The 18,098-nt window shown below is 42.3% G+C and overlaps 1 protein-coding gene across 5 annotated transcripts in view; it reads left to right on the forward strand.

Annotated features, from left to right (window-relative positions):
- The window catches only part of LOC135323024 (uncharacterized), an 89,559-nt gene that overhangs the window by 16,813 nt on the left and 54,648 nt on the right, over positions 1–18,098 (forward strand). For 2 of the 5 annotated variants that reach the window (XR_010384102.1, XM_064494275.1), the window contains 4 exons: positions 9,594–9,839; positions 10,530–10,617; positions 11,827–11,969; positions 17,117–18,007. The gene's annotated coding sequence lies outside the window, so the exon portion shown is untranslated. Of the gene's footprint in view, positions 1–9,593; positions 9,840–10,529; positions 10,618–11,826; positions 11,970–16,037; positions 16,989–17,116; positions 18,008–18,098 lie in introns of those variants that run through there. The other 3 variants (XM_064494273.1, XM_064494274.1, XM_064494276.1) reach the window with 3 other exon arrangements.

Below are 18,098 nucleotides of genomic sequence, written 5' to 3' on the forward strand. Positions count from 1 at the left end.
TTTACTTCAAATTTTATCACACCACATTACTATTATTTTTTTAACAAATCTGTAACAGATATAACAGGATCTTATTTGACTTTCATTAAACCTAGGTACAGTAAAGATATTATACTTAATATTGATGACTTTAAAGATGTCTATATTAATTAGAACATACATAAACTAAACAATACCAAGTGTTATCTTAATATTGAATATTTTCCAGTTCACGTGAACCTGAAGGTCAACTTAGTCAGTTTTTATTTTAAAAATACTTAATTTGTAAGGTATTACTTTTTACGTCAATTAAGCAGAGCTCTTTGACTTTGTTTTTATTTTTTTAGCAGTAGAAGTATCTCACATCTATAATGTGTACTCAGGCTTATAAACAGACCAAAGCTAGAGATCTCATAGCTTCACTTTCACATAGCTTACTTATAAGATAGGTATAATAATAGTTGGAGTAAGCTGAATTTGCTTGCTCAAATCACTAAGGCTTACTATTTATGAAAAAGACATTTAAGATTTCTTGACAAAGTCTGACGGACCCATCAGAGTTCTGGGTTCTAAAATGCCAAAAATTTCTTTGGCCTTAAGTTTTCTCTCATTGAGCTAATTAGGCTCAGTTCTAGGTCACTGTTTGCTGTATATACATTTCTGATCTGCAAGACAATGACAGACACTTCCAGTTCCCCAGAGAACTGCTCTGTCACGCAGGCCCAATTGTATCTCCTTATTTGGCTTTTTTGTATCAGTGAGAAGAGCTGTAAACAAAGAATTCCATGTTTTAAAACTTTAAGGTTCAATTTATCTTGTCTTCCAAAGCTTGCATAAGGCATTTAGTAAGGTCTCTTTTCCTTGAGTTATAAGTTAAACCCAGGGTAAACCTCTTATTATATTTTTCTATTAGCCACTGAATATTAGTTTTTAGTTTTACATTATATTGGACGGCTCATGTAACTCTATTGGTTTCCTTTATTTTGTTCAATTAATATTTTCTGAGAGACAGAAATGTGCCCAGCCTTGTAATACCAAGAAGAGGAAGCGATTCTACATTGAAACATATCTATCCCACAATATAATTAAGCAAAAAGTTTATATAAAGCCCATTTAAACATACCAATTTTACAAACTTTTATCTCAAATTTAGTAACCCTTATACCTTTAATTTTAATATTTATTAGGTTTAATCAATAATTTTTATTTCTGGAAGGAATGCCAGAAGCCTTTTTCTTCTTTTCTTTTCTTTCTTTTTTTTTTTTCACTGTATCTAATTTTATAGAAAAGTCTCTGGGATCCCCAAGTTTGAGCCAAAGAACTTAGGCCCTTCTCAACTTTTAATTTGATTAATTGGTCTGTTGCCCCAGTCATTGATCAAATATCACAGTCTAAATATATTATATGTATCTATCCCTATAAATACATACATTTTAAACTGGGGTAAATAAAACGGAATTGTTTGAACTTTAATTTTGGGGGGCAGTAGGTGATCTCTTTGGCCACTTTTTTTTTTAACTTTACGTAGTGTAGTATTAAAACCTTGTCTCTAAATAAAAAAATTTCCATTTTATTTATCTCATTCAAAATAACCATCAAAAAAATTTACCCATTTTGGATAAGCCCCTTATCTTTTTTTTTTTTTTTCCGTTAAGAAAAAAATCTTTCGACATTTTTACATTCTTTTTTCCAGTTACTCAACTTAATTAACATTAATTATTCTAAGATTTTATTAACATCTCTAAAACCATTAATGGGAAAGGAAAAACATAAATGTAGCTTTTTAAACCAGTTTTTTTTAAAATAAGTTCTTAGATTAACCATTAGATATATTTTCTACCTTTAAACTTGATTTTAATAGGTACCAATAAAACCGCTGTTTATAATGAGAGCTCTTTCAACTCTCACCAATTTAAAAGAATTTCCAAATTAAGGGATCCATTAGATGGCCATCAATTTATATATATATATATAGTGATTTTAAACGAATAAGATGAAGAGGCTTTTCCAAATGAGAGTAGGGGTGCTGCCTAAATAAAATTCAAAAGTTTACTCTCCAAAAGGTAAAGCAATTCATGGTCCAGACTGATGCAACAAAGGTTAAGACGGCAAAATGCCTGAAAATTGGTACAAAGGATTGTTGAGAATCCCAATTCATTTGTGTGGCCAACATATGTACACAATACTTGTACCTTTTGCATGGCAGAGTCCAAATTTTCCATTAAAAACAAAAAGGAAACACATGTATACATACATACACACACATAAAACACCCAGCGAAAGATAAAACGTTTATATTTCAAGGACACAGGAAGAGAAATCCAAGTTCCCCCTAAAAGGGTTTTGGTTTTTATAAGTCCAGAATTCCAAAAAATGTTTTTATCAGGCCTGGTTAGTTACTTTAAGAGTGAAATTTTTTTAATTCCCAATTAAATTTGTAAGTTTTGCATGTATATAAACCTGGCTGGGTTATTAGTTGGAGGCTGGCAATCTGTCATTTCTTTTTCTTTTTTTCCTTTTCTTTCTTCCTTTTTTTTTTTTTTTTTTTTTTGAAAGTTCTATTCCCCATTCTAAGGTAGGGTTGTCAGAATAAAATTGCTAGTAGGTTTTCCCGCAGGGACAAATCTGTGGCATGAAGTCTTTGCCTATACCACTCCTGCAAGTTTCTCAGTCATCCGAGAAAACTGTTACCAGCCAGGAAGAGGGTCCCATTTTTGGAGTTGAAAGGTTCCTCATAAGAGTTTTACTTTTATTGTGAAAAATTCAATGGAGGTAACCAAATTGAGGAAAACATTAGACCAGCCTCTTACCTAACCACTCAGTCCTGACCCCAGTGTCTTTCAACATGGACCCACTCTGGATGTCTCCACTGGGTATTTTCCTGGTATCTTTCAACCAGCCCCACCTTGGACGTCTCCTAAAGATGGGTGTTTCCCGTTATCTTTCAACCAGGCCCCACACAGTATGTCTCCACTTGGTGGGTTATTCCCCCCCAGTATCTTTCAACTGGAGGGCCAGGTACCTGGATACACCGCCAAATAAAACTCAGGATTATCACCCAATATGGGAGATCTGAGAACCAAGATAGACTCACCCAAATTCATCTGGACTCCCCGAGGAGGTGGATGGGCACAAAGGGCCACTGCTGGTACCAAGGCTCCGGTTACTCGGAGAGTTCAGGTGGAGAAAGTCTGCTCTGGGTCCCTTCATGGTGTCCAAAACTCTTGACTGAAATACATGTGCAGCCTAAAAGTTAAGAGTTATGTTTATTTGGTGGGAGGACTCAAGCCGGGATGACAGCCTCAGAGATCGCTCTGAGGGACTGCTCCCAAGAGGTTGAGGACGAGCTAGGATATATAGGAGCTTTACAACAAAGACCAGGTAGTTGGAACAATAAAACATTGTTTGTTATCTAAAGAAAGCCAGGTATGTCAAGTTAAAGAGTTTAGTGATTTTCTATGTATCATTTGGGCTCACTGGATTCATTCTTTAGACAAGCACCTAGCTATCTAGGGCAAGTATCCTGTCTTTTCTTATTCTCATTCTGTTCAGAGGGCACTGTTGTGAGTGGCTGTAGAGGCTGGTCTTCAGGCCTGTCCTCGCTGGGGGATGGCGGCAGCCGCTGATGACTTGGTTTCAGCATTATTTGTTTACTGACATGGTTGCAGTATTTTCATTCACATTGTAGTATTTTCATTCACAGACTGATTGTGGATAATCTGGAAACTTGGAAAGGAACCGAGATAGAATTACTGCAGGTACCTTCTACTTTAATATTCCGTGTGCAAACATAAACACGGATGAAGCATACATTTGAATTTGGTGATGTAGGGAAGGGTTTCTGCACATTACAGGAGAAGGCAAGGCAGAATTCCTCTACTTTGTTGGCAGGGATGTGGGTCCACCTGTCTTTTCTGTAGCGGTTTCTGAGAGCAGTTTATGGTAATTAGCAAACATTGACAAATGGTGGCAAACTTTGCATTTAAGAGCTGGCCTGTGCAAACTTGTGTATTGGACAGGTGGATTGGAGAGTGATGTAGCCCAGGCCTGGGCTCAGATACAGGTTTAAATCGCCATTTCCTCACCAAAGGGCCTTGGACTAGAGTGTAACCTCCCTTAATCTGTTGGTGAATCTGTGAAATGTGCATTATAATATTCGTTTCTTCCTGGGTTTGTTGTAAGTTGTAAACAGTATTATAACACTCATGAAACACTTAACAAACAGGCACTTAGCAGTGTTCACTCTGTCTGTCCGCCCCGCTTAGCGTGTGTCACAGTCGTAAAGGGAGCATGTGCCTGTTGAGGATGCACTGGTAGACCCTTGAATAGGTTGTGAATTTGGTGATTTCCTTTAATCCTTGAAACTGTATATGCCATGGGCAGATATTTTCATGGACAGGTGAGGAATCTCAGGGTAAAGAAGACTGTGTAATTTGCCCAAAGTCAGACCATAATTTTGGGTGCTGGGGCCTCGGTTCAGCATGGGCCCCTGGGCCTTCTGCCCTCTCCGTTCAGCCCCAGAGCCAGACGTGGGGTCGCCTGTCTCCCAGCCCAGTATATCCAGTAGGCAGCAACACAAACCTGGACCTGTGCTGCTTTGCAAAACTCCGGAGGGTAGGCAGGAACTAAGGGGATAAATGTAAAAACAGAAGACTGCAAAGTGTGATAAGCTCTGAGAAGGAAAGGAACACGCCTCGCCACGCAGACCTGGGAACTTTCCCTTCGGGGCTGCTCTGGGGGCATTCATCTCAGCTAAACAAACTCCGGTCCTGCACCAACGCAGGAAGGCAGGGCGCGTGTGACCAGGTTGACTTGGCCTCGTTGATCATACTCATTCATCATTCAGCGGCAGCTCTTACGGGCACTTACATAGTAAACAGATGTCGGCCATAATCATCACGCACTTTGCTTGGTAGTTTTATTGGCCTCACATTTGAGATGAGGTAATTGAAGCTGGGGAGTTTGTTGCATGCCCGTGAATAACTTTGGAAATACCCCCACTGGTCTTTCAACCTAGACTGGTGTGGCTGTTATATCCCAGCCCTGTGAATGGCATCGTGTAGCTTCTACCAAGTGGCGCAAATGACTGACATTGATTTTTCTTAATTCGTAGGAAATGGTATGTGACAATAAGAGAAAAAGTTAGTCAGAAATTGTTTGGAAAACTAGGACAAAATCCAATTCTTCCCCAGCTGGGGAAGCGTACCCAGTGTCACTCACCCCACTCACTGCCTGGCATCTCCTCCCTGCCGACTCCGTGTTCAGAAGCCACTCTGAGCCTTTGAAGAACATTTTGCCTCATGACACGGTTGACTAGGACCTGCGGCCTCTCTGTCCCTGGTTAACTCTCTCTTCAAAGCCATTTAAATTTTATGCAGGCTCCTCAGCTCAGATGTAAGAATAGCCTCTTTAAACTTCTTGATGCAGCTCCTTAGTGAAGATCTTTCGAAGGAAAACTAGCCAAAACCTGGGAGGTATGCACACAGTGACTGCAAACTCAGCACTTTATGAAGTTCAGAATCAGAGGGGTGGGAGACTCAGGAAAGGCTTTCTAAGGTAGAAAGGGAAAGTGAAAGGACACAGGCTGTGTGAGACTGAAGCATCTCGGTCCCAGCTAGCAAGGCGGCTGCGTTCAGGATGGTATGTGAGGAGTACAGAGTTCTCACAAAGAAAGAAGTGGTGGGATGGGAGGGAGGACAGATAGATTCTTTACTAGGGAAGGAAAAAGTGCGCTGAAAACTTCCTGGTTGAATAAGAGGACTGTGACATGATGTGCTTGTATTTTGGAGAGAAGGGTTTTATGGGGACAGGCCTAGGAGAACGCTGTCTGGCTAGGGGGTCAGCACAACAGGGAACCACAGAGAACAGGGCCGACCTCAGGGCCCCTGCTGGGGGAGGGGCTGCCCGCCATTTTGAGCCCTGGGGGCTGCTTCTGTCCCTTAGCTGGGGCCTCAGAACTCCCTTCATATCCCAGTCCTGTTGATACAAGAAAACAGATGTGGGGCATGAGAAGGGCTGTGTCCCAGGCTTTGGTTGAGCCCCTGGAATGTGCCCCACCAGACGTGGGTCCTTGGCTTCATGCAGGAAAGGTTTCAAGAGCAAGCCACTGTTGAGTAATGGTAGATTTATTCACAGAGACACATTGAAAGGCAAGAGAATGGGGACGAGTTGTGGGGTTCGGGTGCTCAGATTAAAAGTAGGTACACACTCCACAGACAAAGTATGGGCCTTCTCGGAAGAGGGAGAGAGAGCGGTGACCGCGAGGTGGCGCTGTGTTGCTCGTTTTCTTGGGCTTGGTGGTTTCATATGCTAATAAGTAGACTGAGCAGCCTAAGGGCAAGGGGCTGGGATTCCCAGGGAGTTGGCCATTTCCCACCCTGTGACCTTTTGTGGCTAGCCTTGGGATGGCCATGGTGCCTTGGGGCATGTTATTCACCATGTTACTATTACAATGGGTGTATAATGAAGCTCAAGCTCTGCTAGAAGTTATATCTCTTCATCTTGAGCCTCAAGGCCTATTGGGGATTGAATCCTTCACCATTTTGATGTTAATTGTTGTGGCCTTCCTTGAATGGCTGTGCTCTGCCCCCTTCCATCCTGTCTCACTCTGATGACACAGAGAGAGCAAAGGCCGGGCCCTACCCGTGCTCCTGCATTTAACAGGAGGAGGGGTGGTGTGGGCTGAGGATGACTCTGAGTGGTGAGGCGGATGTTTCAGATTTTCCCACGTGGGACATGGGGACGTGCCAGCAGCCACTGCAGATTGATCTCACGGGCATTATCGCTTGTGTCACTCATCTTTTCTATTTTACTTTTTTTTTTTCAAGTATTTAATCTAAATTTAATATCAGGTTTTTTTAGGAAACAAATTTCTCTTTTTCTTTTCTTTGGGGCTCTTTAGGGGGTAGGTAATTAGGTGTATTTATCTGTTCGTGGAGGCCCTGGCACTTGAACACAGGACCCCGTGCATGCTAAGCACACGCTCTACCACTGAGCTCTACCACCCATCACATCATCTTTTACTTTTTGCTTTAGCTGCCAAGAATCTTACAGCTGAATTTCTAGTCGGCCTTTAACACTTACCCTAACTTCATGGCATTCATTTTTATGACATTACCTTCCCCTGGTTTCATTTAAGTATTCAATCTCCATTTTGTCTTCACTCTCACTTTTGTCTTTTTGTTGTTATGGTTGTTAAGCTGTGTTTAAAAAAATTGTTTAATTTCTCTTTTAGCAGGAGGCTGAAAGTAAATAAATATGTAAATAAACTTATCACACTTAAATATTTTATACTTTCTAAGCTGTTTAGTAGTTACTTAAAAACCGAATTGAATACTAAAGTGATAAAATTTTTAAATTATTTTTTAATTTTTTATAAAGGTATAGCTGATTTACAATATGATATGTTTCAGGTGTACAATAGTTGCACAATTTTTATTTTTATATTCCATTTATAATTATTGTAAAACATTGGCTATATTCCCTGTGTTGTAAGATCCATCCCTGTAGCGTGTTTATGTTAGATGGAGCAGTTTGTATAAGAAAGCTGGGTAACGCAGAGTCTGGGGAGTGGCTCTGTCTAACCAATGTTCATGGTCACCCTTCCTGTCAGAGCCCAGGCCCTCACTCCTCTCTGCAGGGGAGCGAGTGGAGGCAGCCCTCATCAGCGCTGGCACCACCCTCTGAGTGGCAGTGACAATAGTGACTGTCTGTGGACATGCAAATTGTTGTTCCAGGATCTTTACATGCATTTCTGCATTTAATAATTAAAGCCCTCCTGTGAGGAATCATTTTATGTTTTTAATGAATAATACATTTTATTTTGATTTTGATAGACTTCAAACCTCCAGAAAATGTACTGGAATAGTACAATAAACGCTTAGAGACAGTTCACCTAAAAGGGCACTATTTGCCCTTTTGTGTCTGGCTTATTTTAGTATAAACTTTCAAGGTCCATCCATGTTGTAGCCTCAAACAGTAATTTTTTCTTTTGATTTGATAATATCTTTTTTTTTGTTTGTTTTTTGTCTATTTAAAAATATTTTCATTGAATTCTAGTCAGTTTATAATGTTGCATCAGCTTCTTGTGTACAGCACAACACTTCATTTATATAGGAACATACCTGTATTCATTTTCATATTCTTTTTCAACATAAGTTACTATAAGATACTAAATATATTCTCCTGTGCTATACAGTATAAACTTGCTGTTTACTCTATACATACTATCTGCAAATCTTGAACTCCCAAATTATTCCTTCCCACACCCTCTCCCCTCTGGTAACCATAGTTTGGTTTCGATGTCTCTGTGTCTGTTTCTGTTCTGTAGATAAGTTTATCTTTTTGTTTGGTTGTTTTTTCTTTTTTTTTTTTTTTTTTTTAGATTCCACATGTGAGCGATCTCATATGGTATTTTTCTCTCTCTTTCTGAGTTACTTCAATTAGAATGACATTCTCCAGGTCCATTCATGTTGCTACAAATGGCATTATTTTATTTTTTTTTTTTAATGGTGAATAGTAGTCTATTGTACAAATATACTACAACCTCTTTATCCAGTCATCTGTCAGTGGACATTTAGGTTTTTTCCATGTCTTGCTATTGTAAATAGAGCTGCTGTGAAGATTGGGGTGTAGGTGTCTTTTTGAATTAGGGTTCCTTCTGGATATGTGCCTAGGAGTGGGATTGCTGGGTCATATGGGAGGTCAATTTTTTGTCTTTTGAGGAACCTCTATACTGTTTTCCACAATGGCTCCACCAAACTGCATTCCCACCACAGTGTAGGAGGGTTCCCTATTCTCCACAGACTCTCCAGCATTTATTGTTTGTGAACTTCTGAATGATGGCTATTCGGACTGGCGAGATGTGATATTTGATTGCAGTTTTGATTTGCATTTCTCTGATAATGATATTGAGCATTTTTTCATGTGCCTATTGGCCATTTGTATGTCTTCATTGGAGAAAAGTCTCTTTAGGTCTTCTGCCCATTTTTGGATTGAGTTGTTTGTTTTTCTTTCTTATTAAGTGTAAAAGCTGTTTATATATTCTTGGAATTAAGCCCTTGTCAGTCTCATTTATTGCAAATATTTTCTCTCATTCCATAGGTTGTCTTTTTGTTTTGCTTACTGTTTCCTTTGCTGTGAAAAAGCTTGTAAATTTAATTACATCCCACTTGTATATTTTTGCTTGTATTTCTATTGCTTGAGTAGACTGCTCTAGGAGAACATTGCTGAGATGTATGCCAGATGTTTTCCCTATGTTTTCTTCTAAGAGGTTTATAGTGTCTTGTCTACATGTTTAAGTCTTTAAGCCATTTTGAATTTATTTTTGTGTATGCTGTGAGGGAGTAGTCTAACTTCATTGATTTACATGCAGCTGTCCAGTTTTCCCTACACCATTTTCTGAAGAGGCTGTCTTTTTTCCATTGTATGTTCTCACCTCCTTTGTCAAAGATTCAATGACCAAAAGTTTGTGGGACTATTCTTGGTAATTTTGTTTATCCGTTCATTGATGGATGGATATTGTTTGTAACCTTTGGCTACTCTGAATGATACTGCCATGAATATTGATGTGCAAGTTTTTGTGAGAATATGTTTTCATTCTGTTGGCTGTACAGTTGGCCCGCCATATCTGTAGTTTCCACTTCATGGATCCAGATGGCTGATTGTAAAGGGACTCGAACATCCTTGGATTATGGAATCCAGGATGGGGGGTTCCTGAAACCAACCCCTCGAGGATACTAAGGGATGACTCTACATGTAGGAGTGAAATTGCTGAGCCATATAACTCTAACCTTTTGAGGAAACAACAGACTTCTCCAAAGAAGCTGCACCATTGTCCCTTTCCACTGGCCGCATATGAGGTATCTCTGCCTCCTGAACAACACTTGTTATTGTGCATGTTTTGATTATAACCATCCTGGTGGTTGTAAAATAAGATCTCATTTTCATTTTGATTTGGCTACTGATGCTGAGCTTCTTTTCATATGCGTATTGGCCATTTGTGTATTTTTTTAAATCCTTGGAAATTTTAAAAATTGGGTCGATTTTCTTTGTATTGTTCAGGTTTAAGCATTTGTTATATATCCTGAATACTAGTCTCTTATTAGTTACATGCTTTGTAAAATTTTTCTCCTCTTCTGCAGATTGTGCTTTCACTTTAGTTCTTTTAAACATTAAAACAATTTCTTTACAGGTGAGGTAATTAGATGTATTGATTTATTTTATTTTTCTTGCTAAGCACGCCCTCTATCAGTTGAGATACCCCCTTCCCCTGTCATTTCACTTTCTTGATGATGTCCTCTGTAACAAAAAGGTTTTAATTTTGATGAAGTCCAGCTTATCTGCTTTTTTCTTCTATCACTTGTGCTCTTCGTATTGTATCTAGGAAACCAAAGCCTATCCTAGGACCTCAAAGATTTATACTGTGTCTTCTTTTAGGAAGTTTATAGGTTTAGTTTTTACGTTTCTGTCTCTGATCCATTTTGAATTAATTTTTATTTGTTATATAAAATATGGGGTTCCAGATTCCAGATTCATTCTTTTGCCTGCAGATACCCAGCTTTCCCTGCACCATTTGTTGAATAGACTATTCTTTCCATGGAGTGTTGTTGGCACCCTTGTGGAAAACTGACTGTAAATGTAAGTTTTTTCCCCCTGGGATTTTATTGTGTCTCATAGATTTATTTATCCAAACTTATGCCAGTACCATACTGACTTAGTACTATAGATTTTTAGTACACTTTAAAGTGAGTCATCCCACTTTGCTCTGCTTCTTCAAGATTGCTTTGGCTGTCCTGGGCCCCTTGCACTTCCATATGAATTTTGGGATAAGTTTTTCAATTTTTGCAAAGAAGTCAGCTGGAATTTTGATAGGGATTCCACTGAATTTGTAAATCACTTTGGGGAGTCTTAACATTTTTAACAATATTGTCTACCATTCCATCAACATGAGATGTCTTCCATATATGTAGATCTTTTAAAATGTTTTGATGATACTTCAAAATATTCAATGTACAAATCTTGTAAATTTTTGTTAAATGTATCTCTCATTTAATTTTTAATGCTGTTGTAAATGGAAAGTCTGAGCTTCTTGAGGTAGGACTATATATCAATTTGTTTATTTCTAGGATTTCTACGCAGCAACTTCCCTAGGTTTATATTTGCAACATAAATCTATCCACAACTCTTCCCACCCCCATGTTATAAGAAACCAAGACCCAGGTTAAGCTACCTGAACACCTATGTGGAAGTGAGAAATGAGACCCTTGGGTGGGGCTTTGTGAAGATGATACTGAGAGCTTATTTAGGATGGCTTCATCTTAATTTCTTTTAAACAACACTTTCGGTGTAGTCAGATATATTAAGAACATGCCCTTTTGATGTGCAGAGGAGCTAAGACTATTATCAAATAATTTCTAGAGAGAGTGTTGTACTTGAAATCTAATTTGCATCAATCTTTGAAGATTTATGTTTCAGGAGCTTTGACTAAAGAACACCTGTCTTTATTCATTAGTGACAATTAAATGCTCAAGCAACATGTAATAGTCTGAGAAACTGCCCCCGCCCCATAGTGCTGGGTGGCTGCAGCTGTAACCGGAGTCAGCGCTTACCTTTCCCAGTATGCTTGTGCTGATCCGCTCAAAGGGGTTCGTCCAACAGTTTGTCTGTAGTCTGTTGGACATAGCCATAAAACATTGAGTTAAGGTTGCTGGAATGCATTATATTCTTATTAATAATAAGTAAGCACATATTGAGTACTTACTGTATGTTGGGAATTGTCCCTCAGCCTCACATGAATATTATTTCTCTTAAAACCTCACATATTTTCTTGTTATTCTCACTTTACAGATAAGGAGACTGAGAATTAAGTCTTCTCTCTTTGGGTGGAGCTCATTATCAATGACGGGAAGTTGTAAGGAAAAAGATATTGTTTCATCCTGAGAAAACATTTTTCTGAGAGTCAGCAGTGAAGAAGGTGGACACTGAAGAAGGTGATCATTGTTCGATTGAGACGAGCCCCGGGTTGTACGGAGTCAGCATCCCTGTCCTGGACACAGCCAGTGTAGAGCTGCGTGGTGGGTGAGGCGGCGATGCCGCGCAGGGAACGCAGATGCCGGGCCGTTGGGCTGTGCTCAGGCCCGGTGGGGCTTTCTCCTAAGGGCAGTGGACAGTCATTGACAGATTTTAAGTAGGGGAGTGGGGTGCTCTCGTAGATCACTTTTGTCTTGTAGAATGCTTAGAAACATTTAGAAGGCTCAGCAGGAGGTGATGTGATGAGTCAGATTAGGGTGGCTGCCAGGTGAAGGAGTGTAGAATTTTCAAGTGGTTTTCAGTCCCAGTTTTGTGGCTCAGTAGCCGTGTCACTTTGGATGATGCACTCAAGGAAAAGAAACAATTTATCTAATCAATAAATGCAGTGATGTACCGACCTCCCAGGACTGCTGTGGAGATCCAGTGAGATAACGTGTGCACAGTGTGCAGCATGGTACCCAGCACAGAGTCAGAGCTGAGTGCCAGTGAGTATCTGGTAGGACAGGTGTGGGTGGTGGGACTCGGTGACTGAGGAAATCTGGGCCCTGAAGGAGGGGTCCAGTCACATCTGTGAGTGATGGGCCTGAGCTGGGAGAGGCAGAGAGACCTTGCCCCCCGACCAGGGGCCCTGGGCAGGACGGCTATGGGAGGAGCACCATGAAGTCAGCTCTTTGCAGGTGGAGTTGGTGTTGCCCTTGTGACATCTAAGTGCAGTGTCACGAGCTCAAAGAGGAGGTCTGGGCCCAGGCTGTGAATTTTCCTATAATCTTAATCCCTGAGGACGCTGAGGTAGTGATCACTGAACGTGAAGACATACTTTACAGGACAAGTGAATAGTAGTATCATCTCTGTCATCAAAGCTCACGTCTCTTTATTCATCACCCACTTTGCTAATTGGGTACTTACAGAGCTCACTTCACCGACCTCCCATGGGCTCAGGCTCCACAGCTGGTGAGCCTCCCTCCTTTCCAGAAGACGACACATTTTGCTGGTAGCCTTCTGTACCTCGCCAGACTTAGAATTTTAGTTTGTTGATTTAATTCTAATTTCTATTAGCCATCTCCTGACAAGAGAGACCTTTTACCTCATGGTCATATTTCAATTAGCTGTTACTGAGAATTGCTGATCTGATCCATAGAATAAGTATTATATTAAACTTGTAGAGTACTTATCATTTTTCTGTCTTTGCCCTTTAATTTTGTATGCCCTTTCTCTATCCTATTTGGGGCCTTAATTTTTTTTTATTTAAAAGATGTCTGTTTGCAGTTAAGAAAACAAAAGGAAAAATACACATGATATCTAAACATAGAAAATATCTAGTGTGTTTTCTGTCTTGGCAATGGAGGGTTGTAGAAACTTATGAAAACCTTCATTACACAAGTTTCTTAAAATGCGGATTAAGAAATAAAACCTTCCTTCCTCATCTTTCAAGCTGCACAGCTAATTGTCAAGAAACTGAGGGGAAATCCTCAGAAGCCAAGACAAACCAGAAAGCAGGGATTCTGGGTGATACATGAGCCTTAGAAGCCCTGGGGGGCCTGTTGGCTCCTGTACTGAGTTTCAGTTGCCTTGACAGTAGGGCAGGAGGTGAGCCCGAAGCCTCTCACACTGGGAGTTGGATGACTGATCATATGTAAGGCCAAGCCCATTCCGAGAAGCATGGTTTACTAAAGGGTGAACTAGGAAAACAAAATTCCTCAAGGCAAAACAGTAAGGAAAGTCAATTTTGTTGGAAGAGGGGAAAAATTACAAATCCAAAGTAAGGATAAAGTTTAACGCTCTTCTGGCATGAGAGTGACCACAAACTCCTGGCAGAGAAGCACAGCTACTCCTGGAATGAGAAGCTGTGGTTTGAATGAATCAGTGAGCAGCCATTCCGAAAAGGCTTCCAGAGTCTTGTGGATCAAGATACTGGACGGCAAACACCTCTCTTCCAAGGTCTCATTCAAATAACTGGAAATGTTTTAAAGGAAAGAAGCCATAATCATAGTTCTATTTATTAACATTACTATATGCTAAGAATTCAGAGGTGACTATCGAGTTGACTCCTCATTTATGGACCTTAGTTTCTCTTTGGGGAGAAAAACTGACATAGTTGGGGAGCTTGGTAGAGGGAGTTGTTAGTCTGTTGCAGTTAGCCAGGAGAGGAGATTAAGAAAGCAGTGAAGGGTGGGTGAACTTTTTAGCTGAGGACAGACAGTCTTGTTCAGTTGGCTTTTAATTGCAGGCTCAATGAGCTGTCACTGGAGGGAATAGATCTTATGGAGGATGGACTTAGCTCAGGCCTCTTTAGAATGGACACGTGAAACTGGAGAAAGACAGTCAAATCTGTGCAGACATTAAAGTTCACTTGAACATGCTCCATCCCTGAGCCAAAGATAGGACAAATATGCAGCACTTCTTAAGGACAGAGGAGTGGTTTCTAAGGTTCTCCAAGAATGAATCCCAGGGAGCCGGGATGGCCAGTTGTCAAACTGTGACTTTGCTCTTTGGACGGTGTACCCACCAAGGGTATTGGACTTTTATAGGTTTCCATTTCTCTTTAATACACGTCAGGTGATTAGGACGTGGGCACAAATATTTGACACCTTGTCGAGGCGACTTTGGTTACCTGCCTAGAAGCACGGGCACTGCTATGGCTGCGTCATACATCTTGCCGCCCATTCCGTTCCCCGGCTCAGTGATCACGGCAGAGTGGTCCCTTGTTGACCTGTCCGTCTCCTCTGTGACATCATAACCCATGAAAAGACCGGAGCATATTAACGTGGTTTTCTTAAAGTCAAAGGAACAGATCAAATATGGATTCAGATTTGTTCTTTCCTACTTCAGTAGTGCCATGGAGAAGGCAGTTTGGGCAGCTTTTTTAGGGCCCTGGAGGATTTCTCTCTCAGCCTCTGGGCACCTTTATTGAAAACCCTTCATAGCTGTCTGGAGTGCTGTAAAACCACTCCGCCTGTTTTGCCCTGAAGAAGTGTTCAGTTTATAACTCATCTCTACTCCTTGGAAAACAACTCAATAAAAACTCAGTTGGTTTCCCACCAGCCATGGGCAGGGGTGGGGAATACCTTGTTATTATTTCATAAAATAAAAATAACAATAATAATAATAGTGGTAATAATATTAATAAATAATAATAGTAAAAGAACTCTTAAAACAGCACTGGGCACATTGGAGAGAGTCAATAAATGCTTCCTGGCTTAAGTCAAAAGTGATGACTCAGTGATTCCATGGCTGCTGTATTTGCTGAGCTAATTACTCCTTTGCTCCATTACACATTTTTTTTAACTGAAAAAGAAATACATGCAAATGGTTAAAAAAAATTCCAACAGAGCACAAAACTACACAAGTGAAAGAAGTTTACCCTCATCCTCTGTTCTTCCAGCCCTCCCTGGAGATGCCACTGTTTACTATCCTTTGTGTGCTTTTCCAGATATGGTATGCACATTCCCAACTATGTATGTAAATTCCTTTAAAGTTTTAGATATTTTTAACTTAAAGGGATTTAAATCCTCAACTGGCTTCTGCCCGGGTAATAGAACAGAACAAATCTGACTGCATATTAGATCCTTTCATTTGACTTTAACCCTATGCTCTGTCTCCTAGGCTTCATCTTGCTTGTAAAACAATGTTGCTTAGAGCCTGAAATATACAGGAGAGCCTATTCTGAAGGCTTTGACCTTTAAGGATATTTAACACTTTTTCATTCATAAAAAGATAACAAATTACAGAATAGAAAATAACGTTTGTTTTGTTGGAGGTTTACAGAGATTTGACCCAGGCAGATAGCTGCAAGAACAAAGGATTCTAACAACAAGGAATTCCTACACCAGGAAGATTGCAACAACCAAGCACGTAGGAAAGGAGCCTGAATTCTGACTTGGGGAGATGGTTTTCCAGGACATTATTTTGCCATCTAGGTCTACAGAAAGTTGCTATTCCATGACCCAACACCTGGTCTCCCAACTTACTGGCCTGTCCTGCACTGAGGAGAATGAATTTGGACACAGTAACACTCCTATCTTCCTAGCAACCTGGGCACTGGAATAGTTTGTCTTCTAGGTCTACAGAGACTTGCTATTCCTTGCCCCAACACCTGGTCTCCCAACTTATTGCCCTGTCCTGCACTGAGGAGAATGAATTTGGACTCGGTAACACTCCTATCTACCTAGCAAGCAGGGCACTGGAACTGAGTGTTATGGAAACAACAGGCCAGCCAAGAAACAAGCACCACTGGGAGGGTTGGAGTACTCAGATTTATTATGCCGGCGGGCTCAGAGGGGCTTCTGCTCCGAAGTTCTGAGCAACTCCAAGACATGCACATGAGGTTTTAAAGGGTTAATTACAAGTAAGGGGTATTAGCCAATAAGGCTCAAACAACAAAAATCAAGGAATCAGTACACTGGAGCTTATCAACTTGTAATAGATCACGTTACTGACAACTGTTGAGGTTGGATTTACGAGTTAGCTTGTTAGCCCAGTAAACTGACACTAAACTTCAGATTTACGAGTTAGCCCAGCAGAATTTAGATCAGTAAACCGACATTTATCACACTTAGATTTGTGACTTAGCTTGTTAGCCCAGCTGGGCTTTTCCTTTACATGAGGATAGCTCTCCCACACCCAGGGAACTACTGTGAGCCCTTGATGGTTCCACTAGGGTGGGGTGTGGTTTACCCAGGAGGGATGGGGACTGTGCACCAACACTCAGGCAGTCTGCTCTGTCTGGGGCTCTGATCTTGTACCACCCCTCTCCCCGCCAGCCCAACACCTGGGAGAGAGGAACTAAGGCAGAGATCATGCCTGCCTGTTTCCCACCGTGTAAAAGGGGAATAGGTACTGTTCCCAAGGTAGTTCTGAGCGACAACACCTGCGGGTGCTGGTTCCCAGAGCAACAGAAAACCCAGCTCCGCGTGGGGGCAACGGGTGTGATACCCATAGGGGTTCTGCAGAAGCATCGGATGGAGGGCTGGATCAGAGAGGTAAAACATGAGCTGCGGGCCTTGAAGGGTAACAGAATGGTGCAGAGGCAGGACTGCCGCCTCCTTCGGGGTGCCCCCAGAGGTAAAGCTTTTTCTCTCCATCTCCGCTACGACCCTCCCCTCTCCAGATCCATCCCTTTTCTCTGCTCTTCCGGTCCATCTGTCTCCCTCCACTTTTCCCCTCCTCTCCTCCCCCTCCCATCTTCTCCCTCCCTCGCTGCCCCACCTTCTCTCGCAGAACCCAGAGTGGATCGCTGGCCCTCCTGCGCATGGGCAGTCGGTGCCAGCTGGACCGCGGGTTGGAAGCTCCAGCTCCGAGCCGGGGATCGGCCCCAAAGGCTTCTCAGCTCTGTCGACCGGTAGGCCTTTAGCTCCTGCCCAGGGCCGGGGCCTCTGGCTGTGGAAGTGCAAGGTGGGGGGCTCCCGGGAAAGGGGTCAGGCGGCTGCGGGAGGGCGGTCGGCATGTCACAGCCCCCCAGGTCGCCAGTCTGCCTGTGTTCAGCTGAATTGCTCTGGCCAGACCCCTCTGCCCGCGCAACCTACCCCGGCGCCCCGGCCACACATGTCCATGGCCAGGTGTGCACCTGCAGCCCCTCACCCAGCCGGGCCCCCCTCAGTCCGTGGCTGGCGTCCCCTTCCCCTCTCCCGCCCGCTAGTCCTCTCCTCCCGGGCTGCCTCTCCTTGGCCGCCGGCCCGTCCCCGCCCCTGGGCGGGCTGTGTCCCGGGCGGGAGGGTTCTGCGGACCCGAACGGGGGCAGGCGGCTGGGGCTGGGGCTGGCCTCCGAGCGGGGCTGCAGCCCGCGTTTCCACCAACCCCCCACCCCCGCTTTCCCTGCCCCGCGACCCCGGGGCTGCCCTGCTCTTCCTTTCCTGCTCCCTGAGGACAAGCTCAGCGGCGTGGGCGCCGCTCCCTGGGCTGAGAGCCTCCGGCTGTAAAGCCCAGCTTCTGGTGGAGTCGGGAAATTGGATCCTCAGTGCTGAGCGAGCTTCTGTCTCCTCCCTCAGTGTTTCAGCCCCAAGTAAGTACCTTGAACACTTTCAGGTGTTATGATGGCGGTGCTGGTTGATGTCACGTGTTTTTATAGTGCCAGGGATTACAGTGTTAAAAGC

The sequence above is a fragment of the Camelus dromedarius genome, chromosome 15 (assembly GCF_036321535.1).
Source record: "Camelus dromedarius isolate mCamDro1 chromosome 15, mCamDro1.pat, whole genome shotgun sequence".
Lineage (NCBI taxonomy): Eukaryota > Metazoa > Chordata > Mammalia > Artiodactyla > Camelidae > Camelus > Camelus dromedarius.